The sequence below is a fragment of the Myotis nattereri genome (assembly GCF_964212035.1).
Source record: "Myotis nattereri genome assembly, chromosome: X".
NCBI classification, from domain to species: Eukaryota; Metazoa; Chordata; class Mammalia; order Chiroptera; family Vespertilionidae; genus Myotis; species Myotis nattereri.
In genome coordinates this window covers 150261908-150276052 of record NC_138078.1, presented here as the reverse complement: position 1 = coordinate 150276052, position 14145 = coordinate 150261908, and positions in this window count along the sequence as shown.

Genomic DNA, 14145 nt, shown 5'->3' with positions numbered 1-14145 from the left:
CACTCAACACTGTTAAGGTGTAATTGTCCCGAAATTGGGCTAGTGATTTAATACAACCTCAATAAAAAATCCCAGCAGACTCTTTAATTGAAAATGATAAACAATTATAACATTTATATGGAAATGCAAAAGGACTGAGAATATCCAAAGCAGTTTTGGAAAACAAGAATAAACTTGAAGTTCTTACAACAGTGTGCTATTGGCCTGAGGACAGACATATAGATTAATGGAACAGACTAGGAAGTCCTGAAATAGACCCATACCTACATGCTCAATTGATCTTTGGAAAAGACGACAAAGTAACGCTGGAACAGTTAGGTAGCCATATTTTAAAAAATAGATCTTAGTGCCCACTACATATATAAGAATTAACTCTAAATGGATGATGTCTCCTAATGTAGAAGTTAAAGTGTAAAACTTAGAGAATAAAAAATAGAATATTTGTGTACGTTGGGGTAGCAAAAGATGCCTTAGGACACAAGAAGCACTAACCAAAAAGGGAAAAATGTTGATAAATTGGATTTCATCAATATTAAAAACTGCTCTTTGAAATACATCTTTAAGAAAATACAAAGGCAAGCCACAGACTTGGGGGAAAAAATCACAATTCAAATATCTGACAAAGGACTCTTATTCAGAATATATAAAGAACTCTTACAACTCAATTATAAGAAGAAAAACAAACCACATTTTAAAATGAGAAAATATTTGAATACGCCAGGAATTCTAACTCTTAGGCATTTGCACAAGAGAAAAGATATGTTCATACAATGCCTTACACATGAATGTACGTAGCAGTTCTATTCATAATAGCCAAATAATAAAAACAACTCAGACATTCACTAATGGGAATGGATAAGCAATTTGTGATATAACCGTGCCATGGAATACTACTCAGTAAAAAGAATGAATGACTGGTACATGCAACAATATATGTGAATCTCAAAATTCTTAGGCTGGGTGAAAATAACCAGACACAAGCCAGTACAATTCTGTATGCTTCCATTTATATAAAATTCTAGAACTGTCAAGTCTAATCTATATTGACAGAAAACAGTTCAATGGTTGCCTGGAGCTGAGGGTTAGGGGGAAATTAGCTACAAAGAAGCAGGAGGGAACTTTTTTGGCGGGGAGGATGGATATGTTCTGTATCCTGATTGTGCTGGTGATTACTAGTTCCAGTAGCAATTGTCAAAACTCATCAAGTTGTACAATTAAAATGGGTACATGTTATTGTAAAACAAATGCTTTGTTATTTAAAAAGTTGATCCTTTTTAAAAATATATTGTTATTGATTTCAGAGAGGGAGAGAGAGATAGAAACATCAATGATGAGAGAGAATCATGGATCAGCTGCCTCCTGCACACCTCCTACTGGGGATTAAGCCCATAACCAGGCATGTGCCCTTGACCAGAATCTAACCCAGGACCCCTCAGTCCACAGGCCAACACTCTATTCACTGATCCAAACTGGCTAGGGCTGTGGTTGGCAAACTGCGGCTCAAAAGCCACATGCGGCTCTTTGGCCCCTTGAGTGTGGCTCTTCCTAAGCCTTAGGAGTACCCTAATGAAGTTAATAACAATGTCCCTACCTATATAGTTTAAGTTTAAAAAATTTGGCTCTCAAAAGAAATTTCAAGCGTTGTCCTGTTGATATTTGGCTCTGTTGACTAATGAGTTTGCCGACCACTGATCTAGACGAGTCTCAACTGGGCTGACTGGGCACTTCAAGTCTCTGCCACGTATCTGTTCCATGCCAGTAGGCTACCTCAGGAATGTCCTCAGGGAGATGACAGAAACACAAGAAGAGCAAGGCCTCTCGAGTTGTAGACTTAGAAGCACCATACTTGTACCTCTGCTTCATTCTATTACCCAAAGCGGGGCACATGGTCAAGTCAGGAGACAGAGGCAGAGGACACTTCAAAGTTAAATGCCCAAGGGGGTGGATGCAGAGAGGGTAAAAGATCATTCAACCCATCAGCAAGACCTATCAATTCTACCTTAGAAGTACTTTCCACACCTGTCCAATACTCCTTCTATCTTACTGCTCCCACCACTTCATTTCACCATGATCTCTCTTACCTATCACCACCTGACTGCTCTGTCCAAATCTTTCTTGTCCATTCCTTCTCAGACCATTCTCAATGCAGCAACGAGAATAAACTGAAAAAGAAAACCTGCTCTGACCACTCATTTAATTAGGTCTGCCAAATGGTTTCCTATTGTTCTCAGGATAAAGGTGAAAATCCTAAGGCCTGAATTGTTTTCAATTTTCAATTGAGGGGTTATTTTAAAAGCAAATAGATGAACCTGGTGAAAGGGAGAAAGAGAGTGAAGATGGAGTATAGGAAAGAGAGGCTTTGTAATGACTTCCATGTGAGGACAGCCTGGGACCCCTTTCTCCAACCTCATCTCCTTCCATCCTTTCTTTCACTTTATGGTTGGAACACATCCTAATTCCCCAACTTGTACACTATTTCAAGCCTCTGGGGTCTTATTTGGACTGCTCTGGAAGAACTGCAATAATAAATTAGAGATTAGGATGAGATAATAAGTAGTCAATATACCCATAGCTCTCCCAATATGCTCTCTTGATGTTCTCACCATCTTTTAATCTATATAAACATGTACACACGGTTATGCTAGGGTGAGGTGAGAGTAGTATACAGGTGTGACAACTCATCCGAGAGGTTTTTGAGCCTGAGTCTGAGATACAACTGTGAAATTGGCTTGCGGAGACGAAACCTAAGAGGGTGAGGTCAGAGGAAGGGGATGGAAAACAGACACACGGTGCAACGTCTTCACTAAGTGAGGCAACCTGCTCTCTGGAAAAGGACTATTAAGCCAAGACATTCTTCAAGACTGAAGCTGACCAGAGATGCCTTTTAGCCCACAGGGAGTTCTCCTGTTATTCTTTCAGGGTTTGAGAAGGCTTCTCGGGAGCTAGGCACACATCACCTTACTCCCTGTCTCTTCTCCCCAATATTCTGGGGGGAATATTTCAGAATATCAGAGACATGGAAAAAAATGACATATTCTCCTTTTCTCTCTCTTCATGTAGGGATTTCACAATTTAACTATAGGGGCCCTGTCGAATTCTTTCTCTCTCAGTGATCTACAAGAGGCAAATGTGAGTGCTTTAACCTCAGCAAGTGGTTTTAGATGAACCTACTAGGGGGAAAAAGGTGATTGAAACCCTGTGCTTTAGGCCTTAAAAAAAAAAAGAGAGGAGATGAGTACAGATTGGTTTGGCTCAGTGGATAGAGCTTCGGCCCGGTGATTGAAGGGCCTGAGGTTCGAATGCAGCCGAGAGAGAGAGAGAGAGAGAGAGAGAGAGAGAGAGAGAGAGAGAGATGCCTCTTTTCTTCCCTCCCTCCTCCCCAGAGGTGAGGGAGCAAGGGGGAAGCACCGCTGGGGGAGGAGGAAGGGAAGGAGGCACCGCCACCTTTCAACCAATCAAAACATAATATGCTAATGATATGCTAAGGCTACTCAACCACTCACTATGATGTGCACTGACCACCAGGGGGCAGACGCTCTGACCATCAGGTGAGCTTGCTGCTGGGGTTCAACCAATCAGGACTGAGCGAGATTGGCCAGACACACCCTGGAACCCTCTGTGGTCCCTCCCTGGCTGGCCAACCTCCCACGTCCCTCCCTGGTTCCAATCGTGCACCAGTGGGGTCCCTCGGCCTGGCCTGCACCCTCTTGCAATGCAGGACCCCTCAGGGAATGTCAGAGAGCCGGTTTCGGCAGATCTCACAGGCCAGGCCGAGGGACCCCACTGGTGCATAAATTCATGCACCGGGCCTCTAGTATACTATATGATTCAATTTCTGTAACATTCTTTTTTCCCTAAGGAATAGGTCTCAGTTTGGGGCTGGACAGTCTTCAATAATCTTCCAAGTAGCAACAGTCTATAGAATTTAATAACACTTTGTTTTCAGTATATTTTATTTTTATGGTTACTTTCTATTTATTGCAAATAGTACTGGTTTTCCACATATATAAATTATATAAAGTTTTTTTTTTAAGTATTAGGTTAAGCTGGAGGTCATGGTTCAATTCCCAGTCAGGGCACATGCCCAGGTTGTGGGCTCAATCCCCAGTAGAGGGCGTGCAGGAGGCAGCCGATCCATGATTCTCTGGCATCATTGATGTTTTTCTCTACCCCCCTCCCTTCCTCTCTGAAATCAATGAAAATATATTTTTAAAAAATAAAAGTATTAGGTTAAGGTTTTTTAAGGGGAATCATTTTTAAAAGAGAATATTAAGTCGCTAACAGTGTGGGTAGTGGGAGATATGGCAGAAACATGAAAATAGTACACAGATGGTTGAAATGTGGAGATGCTGCTCTGTTACTGGCTATGTAACATTCTTGAAAAGACAAACTTGTAGAAATGGAGAACAGATTAGTGGTTGCTAGGGTGGGGGGTGGGAAAGAAGTGAGTATGGATGTAAAACAGCGACATGAGGAGTTCCTGTGGTGGATGGAAATGTTCTCTGTCTGTCAACGTCAGGGCTCAGGCTCTGATATTTTATTGTCGATACTATTGCAAGATGTTACTACTGGGGGAGACTGGGTAGAGGGTACAAGGGATCTCTCCATTATTTAGTACAACTGCATATGAAATTTATACTTATCTGAAAATACAATGTTTAATTACAAATAAAAATAGAAAAAAAAATATTCTAGCCTAAAAATACTTTGCCATATTGTGATGTGAGCACTTTGATTTTTTGTGAAAATATAGAAGCAGATGAAGTACAAACCAGCACCCAGGAACCTCCCCAGTCCCCTTGCTGAGGCCTCTCTCTGGTCAGACACCCCCTTCATGGTGTTCACACCACAGAGGCAAACTTTTGTTCCCATCAGCCACGACAAAGGCCACAGCAAGGAGTTTACCAATGGCAAGGCAACTGGTCTGGATTCAGTCTACGCAAATGTAAGAACTCTGTGAAAACTGGACATCAGCCTTCTTCACATAAATCAAATATTTAGACACATAACGAACGCTCTGCCAGTTAAGGCGATTGCTTCTTGTATGTGAGTTGACCTAATAGATTTGTTGAGGAGAAAATTTTCTAATCCAGAGGGACTAATATAGAGAGAATATCATATCATATCTATCCCTATCTCTATCTCTATCTCTATCTCTATCTATCTCTATCTCTATCTCTATCTCTATCTCTATCATCTCTATCTATATCTATATATATATCTATCTCTATACCTGTAGATATCTCTATCTCTATCTCTATCTAATCTATATCTCTATCTCTATCTCTATCTCTATATCTATATCTATATCTATATCTATATCTATATCTATATCTATATCTATATCTATCAGAGAGAATAGAGACCGAAGATATTTCAAGTCTTTTCTCTCCCTCAAATATAAATATAATACGGTCACATTAGAAAGTGATTTTAGCCCTAGCAGATTTGGCTCAGTGGATAGAGCATCAGTCTGTGGACTAAAGGGTCCCACGTTTGATTTCAGTCAGGGGCACATGCCCGGGGTGTGGGCTCGATCCCCACTGGGGAGGAGAGTGCAGGAGGCAACCGATCAATGATTCTCTCTCATCTTTGATGTTTCTATCCCTCTGACCCTTTCCCTTCCTTTCTGAAATCAATAAAAATATATTAAAAGAAAAATATAGAAAGAGAAAATTTTAAAAAAAGAAAGTGATTTTAAACCTACTCTAATGATACTGGATTACCAAAAGAATTGGCACAATGGAGAAAAGGATTGGTTTTGTTTTGAGATTTCTTTTTCTTCAACCCAATAAAGACATTTTAGAAAAAAAGTCCACATAGAAAATAAATTCTTCTACGCTTTGATTAAAACAGAAAATGCCTGGTGCTGCTTTGCAATACTGAGCATTTCAAATAAAATTGGTGATCAAGAAGAGTACAGCCTTTTTCTGAATGACGGCTGAGCATTTTAATTGGAAAAATACTGTAGTCTGTAAATAGGAACATCCAAAACATATGTAACCATTCGAGCACTTGATTTTTCCATGTCCTTCACATCTGGATTGAACAGACCACAGGACATTTCAAAGACCCAGAGCTCAATCTCCCTATCTTCAGAATCTTCGTCCCATCTCTAGCACAGTAGCGCCATTGTGATCTGTAGACTTTGCAGATGAGCCTGGGGATATGCAAGGACAAAGTTCAGCCAACATTGAGAGGAATTCCATAGTTCAGAACTCAACTTAGTTGAAAATATCCACATGTATTATGGAAGCATCATACTTATCACGTCTCATTAGTGACAGGGGAATGGGGGCCAGGGACGCTCCCTGGGGTGGCGGGAGTGTTACCTTGAGAGGCTGGGACAGTGGCCAAGAGAGACTCTTGGGTGAGATTTGGAGGGCAGAAGTGAAACAGCAGCCTTTTTGTAATTCACACATATTTTCACTTGGCTTCTGGCTCATCTTGGTGTTTTTTTTTTAATATATTTTTATTGATTTCAGAGAGGAAGGGAGAGGGACTTGAATTTCTAGCATGAGATGTGAACACAACAACCTTACAGAGGCTGTTTTATCAGCTCCTATGATTGCATACGGTTAAATCCCTGTAACACACACACACACACACACACACACACACACACACACACACACACATTCCTGGTGATTCTGCTCCTCTGATTGAGCCCAGACTGACAAAGGCCTTTTAGGTAAAAATCGTCATTCAGCCATCATTTCATTGTTATTATGTAAAATATGTTCCAAAGGGAAAAAGTGTGTAATACTAGAAATCTATATTATATAACAAGGAAAATAAATGAGGTATCCGAAATCTAGTTACTGCTATAATCATTAATAATTTAATTTATATTTTAACTCCCCCAAAATATATGAATTGGTTAATAAAAAAGGACAAATGCAATAATGGGGAAAATACCTGGGAAAAAAGAGGAGCCCATAACTATGCCCATAATAACTTGTATAAACTTATTCACATTAAAATAAGGAAGAAATAAGCATTGATCAGACCATCAAACCTCAGAGGGAAAGTAGGGGAGGGTGGGGGGAAGGGGGAGAGATCAACCAAAGGACTTATATGCATGCAAATAAGCCTAACCAATGGACACAGGCACCAGGGGGTGAGGGCATGAGTGGGGGGGGGGGACAATGGGGGAATAAGGACACATATGTAATACCTTAATCAATAAAGAAATAATAAATTTTTTTAAAAGGAAGAAATAATTATTGCTGTACTTGTTTCCTCAACTGGTCATGTGCTCATAGCTGGTATTTTGTATAACCACCTTCTTCCACTATCCATTCCACATTCTCTTTGCTCTCATGGCTCTTTACCTGGAGGGATTTTTCTGACTCCTGGGCGAGCTGTGTGTACGGAACTCTGTAACGAAGAAGCTGGCCCCAAGGGCAGAGGTAATAAAAACTGGCATAGGTTTCAGTTCCTCCTCTGGGCTCCAGCATTTGCTTGTGAGTGCAATCTCTTTTTTTCTAGTTTATTGTGATATAATTGACTATGAGTTCAACCTTGTCCTTGACTTCTCCACTTTACATCCACCTTCCTTTCCCACCACTCTCTGCCCTGTACTTCAAGCTCCAGCATCAGATGGGAAGACAGCAGCCTTACAGAGACTGCTTAACCTGCTCCTAAAACTGTACAAGGTCAAATCCTTGTAACAAATACATGGCAAATACACATGTTCTAGTGTTTCTTCTCCTCTGATTGAAACCTGACTATTAACATGAAACATTACAAATATTCCCTTTAAACTTAAGAATAAGAAAAGGATCCCCACTATCACTACTTTATTTAATATAGTATTAGTGATTTTTGTTAATCCTCACCAGAGGATATTTTTCCATTGATTTCTAGAGAGACTAGAAGGGAGGGGGAGAGACAGGAATAGAGAAACATCAATGTGAGAGAGATACATCAATTAGTTGCCTCCCACACATGCCCCAACCAGGGCCAGAGATTGACCCTGCAACCAAGGTATGTGCCCTTGACCGAAACTGAACCCAGGGGCCTTCAGTCCACAGGATGACGCTCTATCCACTGAGCCAAACCAGCCAGGGCTATATTGTATTAGTGATTCTTGCCAGTGAATTAAGAAAAGAAAAATAATTAAAACATACTAGAAGTTTGGGGGTGAAAAAATATATTAGAAAGAAAATTGTGGTCATTTGCAGATGATATGATTATCTTTATAGAACTGACAAACTGTTAGAACTAATGAAATTGTTTGGCAAAGTTGTTAGATGTAAAATTCAAATACAAAATCAATTGCCATCTTCTATACCAGCATCAAAATAATGATCAAATGTAATTTTTGAAATATAACAGTTAAGCCCAGCTGGTGTGGTTCAGTGGTTGAGCATCAACCCAGGAACCAAGAAGTCCTCAGTTTGTTTCCCGTTCAGAGCACATGCCTGGGTTTCAGGCTCAATACCCAGCAGGGGGCCTACAGAAGGAAGCCAATCAATATTGATGTTTCTCTCTCATCGATGTTTCTATCTCTCTCTCTCCTTCTTCCTTCCTCTCTCTCTAAAACCAATAAAAACATATTTTTCAAAAATAAAGATAACATATAAGATAGCAATAGAAGCTAAGATCCTTTGAAATAAGTCTAACAGAAAAACCATAAGACATAAAGAAAAATTATACAATTTAAGTGAAAAACATAAAAGATGATAAATGGTAAGATATTCAATATCTGTAGATGGGACTTCTCAGCAGCATAATGATATAAAGTATCCCCATACTGGTCTATAAATTCAGTGTAATTTTAATCAAAATCTCAACAGGGGCTTTCATGGAACTTGACAATCTCAACTTTAAATTCACAAGAGTGGTAAAGAACCAAGAACAGCCAAGGCAATCTTAAAAAGAAGGAAATATTAAACCCTATTATAAAGCTATAGTAATTTAAAGTATTGTTATTGGCTCAAAGCTATATTCACAGGCCATGGGAATATAATAGGAACAAGCCCACATATAGTTTCAAATTTGGTATTTGACAAAAATGACATTCTAAATAAGTCTAGAAAGGATGAACTATTCATTAAATGGTGCAGGAACAATTTGCTAAATATGGGGGGAAATTTAAAAACATTATAATCATACCTCACTCCATACAAAAGAAATAATTTCAGCTGATTAAAGACCTAAATGTGAAAAATGAAACTTTGAAATGCTATATTAGACCATATTAAGAATTTTAAACTTTTAAACTTCTGTGTGACAAGGACACACAAACAAAGTGACAAATCAAGCTACATAATTTTTTAAAGTTTTCACCTGTTAAATATATGTACTGAAGCCCTGGCTGGTGTGGCACAGATGCTTGGAGCATCATCCCATGCACCGAAGGGTCAAGGGTTCGATTCCTGGTCAGGGCACATACTTAGGTTGTGGGTTCAATCTCTGGTCAGGACATGTAAGGGATGCAACAAATCAATGTTTCTCTCTCTCTCTCTCTCTCTCTCTCTCTCTCTCTCTCTCTCTCTCATCAAAACTCAATAAAAACATATCCTTGGGTGAGGATTTAAAATAAACAAATATACATACATATTTACGAGTGAAATAATATCTCTGACTTGTTTTAAAATAACCCAGGAAGTAAGAGGAGGAATTGGTGGGAGGTGAGGTGAAGGCTGAGGAGCAGGTTGGGTATAAATCAAACAAGATTGACCAGGAGTTTATCATTATTAAAGCTAGATGATGGTTACACGGAGGTTTATCAAACTATTTTCTCTAGTTTGGTATAATTTGAAATTCTTCATTAAAGGAAGTTGTAATAAGAGAGAGGGGGGAAATAGATAACACTTAAAAACAAAGTCAAGACACAGAATGTGAGAATATTTTTGTAATGCATATAACTTATAAAGGATTGGCAATTTCAACATACAAAGACCACCACTGTATCACTAAGAAAATGACAATCTACCCATTAAAACAATGGCCAAAAGTTTGAATAGGCAATTCACAAAGGAAGAAACCCAAATGGGCAATGAACATGAAATACATTCAAAGATCAATTGCTCTTGCAATCAGGAAAATGTAAATTAAATGTCATTTTACACACAGAAGTCTGCAGTGAGTGATGACGAGGATCTGAGAGCTGGTTGACCATACATAGCAAAGTTGTTTATTAGTATGTATCTACCCAACAACCCAACATTCCCCGTGTTCACATCCATGCTAAATGACTCTCACAGGTGCCCAAGTAAACATGTACATGTTTACTGCAATACTGTAATTGTGGGAGAAAGTAGAAATAAATTTCCCTTCCACCATTTTAAGGATCAATAAATAAATAGCCAACTATAGTAAGTTTTCAGTTGATTCATATATGTATGAGAATGAGGCACATCCACTTTAGGTTCCTGATTTTCTTTGGCAATGAAAAGAGGATATTGATGTAAAAAATGTCCAAACGGCCCAGCAGACGTGTTTCAGTGGTTGAGCATCGACCTATGAACCAGGAGGTCATGGTTTGATTCCCAGTCAGGGCACACGCCTGGGTTGTGGGTTCGGTCCACAGTAGGGGATGTGCAGGAGGCAGCTGATCCATAATTCTCTTTCATCACTGATGTTTCTATCTCTCTCTCTCTCTCCCTTCCTCTCTGAAATCAATAAAAACATTTTTTTTTAAAAAAAGAAAGAAATGCCCAAACCTGTAACGAATTTTTATCAGTTTATTTGAGCCAAACTGAAGACAATTGCCGGGAAGCAAAATCTCAACGGATTGAGAAAATGCTCCAGAGAATGGCAGTTTGCAGCTCATTTTATACATCAGAATAAACAGAGGGGATCTAAGGAGGGATTTTGAAATCCAATGGTCTTAGATTGGGTGGGGGGTGGAGGGGGAACAAAGCGGGAAGTCTCTAGGATTGGATAAAACGGTAAAATAGAGAAACACTCCTTTTATATTGGTGGATGTAGGATAGCTAACATTCACAGCACAAAGCGATAGTATGCAGGATACAGGATAACCATGAGGGTTTCTGCGGCCTCCTGCTCTGGTGCAGGGCGTGAGCTCTGAGGGGTCTGGCAAAAGAGATCACTCTGACATTTCAAAGTTATGTTATCTTAGGTGCAAAAAGACAATAGACAGGCTCAGTTACCACAAAGACTGACCTTTGTCAAGGAAGCTACGGCCTAGGATGTGACTACCCACCATGACCCGCTTTTAGTGAGGAATTATATTCAGACCATCCTATGTGGTCACTTTAGGTCTCTGAGTTTGTAAGGCCACCATGCACGCCTCCTCTGAGCTTGGAAGATTTAGTGTGGTCCCTTTTTCATCCACAAAGATAAGGGTAAAGGAGAAAGCTTTAGCTAAAGAAGAAATTTTATTTTATTTTAGGGAATAAAGCCACCCAGGCCAATGTTAATATCTGTTCTTTTGTGGTAAAGAACATATGTGCTCATTATTCTCTGTTTTTTTGTATGTTTTTCATGTTCTGTAATAAAATATCTTAAACCCACCCTAACCGGTTTGGCTCAGTGGATAGAGCATCGGCCTGCGGACTGAAGGGTCCCAGGTTCAATTCTGTCAAGGGCATGTACCTTGGTTGCAGGCACACCCCCAGTGTGGGGCATGCAGGAGGCAACTGATCAATGCTTCTCTCTCAGTGATGTTTCTAACTCTTTATCCCTCTCTCTTCCCCTCTGTAAAAATCAATAAAATATATTTTTTAAAAGAAATCTTAAACCCAACAAATCGTTATTAGTTTTTATTTGTGCCATGCCAAATGATAAGGGGAAGTTTTTGTCTTGTTTCCCCCTAAAATAACTATTTTGGCATACCTTAAATAGAACTAAAATCACACATCAGCTAGCACACTTGTTAAACATTCCTTTAGAATAATTCATTTAGAAAAATAAAGCTAAAGGGCAATATTTTACTTTCTCTTCATCTAAACATTTGCCTTGGCACTTATAAGAGCCATGAATGTGTGATTATAAAACACTTTCAGAGTTTCTGGCCTAGCTCAACATCCAAGCAGGTGAGAAGTTTTCCCAACAAACAGACCACAAACAAAAATATAGATGGGGGAACATCTGGAGTGATGTATAGGGTCACTCAGTATTGAGGCTTCTACTTTCCTAGGGAAAATCCATTTACCATTGCCTGTTGCAAGCAGTTCTAAGGCATTTTAATGTTAATTTTGAGCATTATCTTGTTTTTGTCTTGATTTAAGAAGCAAATTAGAATGGTTAGTACCCACTTCAAGAAAACACCATTGGAGATGACTGGATTCCCAATACCAGATCTTAAGAGTCCTAGGGCTATAGACAGAAATCCCTGAGAAGACAGACCTCCAGTGCAATTACCCTCCTATATAATAAAACCCTAATATGCAAATCGACTGAACCGTGGAACAACTGGTTGCTATGACATGCACTGACCACCATGGGGCAGACGCTCAACGCAGGAGCTGCTCCCTGGTAGTGCACTCCCACAGGGGGAGTGACACGCAGCCAGAAGCTGGGCTCACTGCTGGCTAGTGCAGCAGTGGTGGCGGGAGCTTTTCCCACCTCCGCAGCAGTGCTAAGGACCCTTTGGGGGATGTCTGACTGCTGGCTTAGGTGGGCATCCCCCAAGGGGTCCCAGACTGTGAGAGGACGCAGGCCAGGCTGAGGGACCCCTGTCCCAGTGCACACATGTTGTGCACCGGGCCTCTAGTACTGTATAACAGCATCCTCAAGTAGCTTCATTACATTTTTCCCAGCTGGAAAAAGATTCCCCCTTCTGTCCCCCCGTCATTCCATAAAATATGGTTGTTTTTATTACTTTTAACTTTTGTTCGGTAGACTATCTTAATTCAATAAAAAAAATTGTGAAAGTGAATAAGTAATGAGTAAGTTTCTCCAAGCTCCTGGGATAAAAGATGCTATATGAAATCAAAATATACTATGTTGCATTATTATCTTATTTCATAAGCTCTGCAGCATAAAAAGCTGCATATAAAATCTCTCAATGGCTTCACGAGGACAAACATTATCTTCCTAGACCTGGGAATAGATCTCCAGGTTTCTGTGAAAGTGGCAACTCCTATATTTTGTTGCTGCTCAAGTTTTGTGTGCTCAGAGACAGATATTAACAGGCAAAGTTTTCTTGGAGTTGTGAGGGTGGAATGTGTGTGTGTGTGTGTGTGTGTGTGTGTGCGCGCGCGCGCGCGCGTGCGCACACTCAGATGGGAAATGGATGGTACACAGGGTAAGTCAGACCTTGGATTAAGTGTCGGTTTATGGTCAGTATTCATTTCTGGCTGCTAGTGTGTATTGCTACTTGGAAACTGGTATATTGTGTTGTGTGGTTTTTTTAAGTAGGCAATTTCTTTGGGCTCATATTCAGGATCCAGAAGTTGAAAAAAGAAATTGTGCCTTGTCATCTTGTGACATCACTGAAATTTATATGCCATGCTCCAGAATTACATCATTCAACAAAAATAAATTGAATGCCCTTATGAAATTCTCACATTACAATTCCAAGCTGTGTTTGGTGAGTTAGGAAGTTGAATACAAATTTAATTCAGGAGATGATGAAAGGAGTCAATGCATTTGTGCATCAAAAGTGCATCAAAAGTTAAATAACCATAGCCTGGCAAGCATGGCTCAGTGGTTGAGCATCAACCTATGAACCAGGAAGTCATGGTTCGATTCCCAGTTAAGGCACATGCCCAGGCTGTGGGCTCGATCCCCAGTGGGGGACGTGCAGGAGGCAACCAATCAATGATTCTCTCTCATGATTGATGTTTCATCTCTCTCCCGCTCCCTTCCCCTCTGAAATCAATAAAAATATATTTTTTAAAAGTTAAGTAACTACAAGTGACAGTGCAATGTCAAAAGGTGCCAAACCAGTAATATGAGCAGTGAAGGCTGTGTATTCAGAAGCCAAAGTAGAGAAACTGCCAAGGAATTCCGGGTAAATGGGACAGCAGAGTCATCAGATGGTGGGACAGGGACAGCAGGAGTTGAAGGACTGGCTGGAACAAAGTTGTCTGGAATGGAATGAAGGCGGTGCAGTTGGACATTGAAATAATATCATAAATAGTTCTCCATTTTCTCCCTCAATTATAATTACCCTCAATTATTATTTTCCATTAAGCTCTCTCCCTTTTCAGTTTTTGTTCTTAAAGT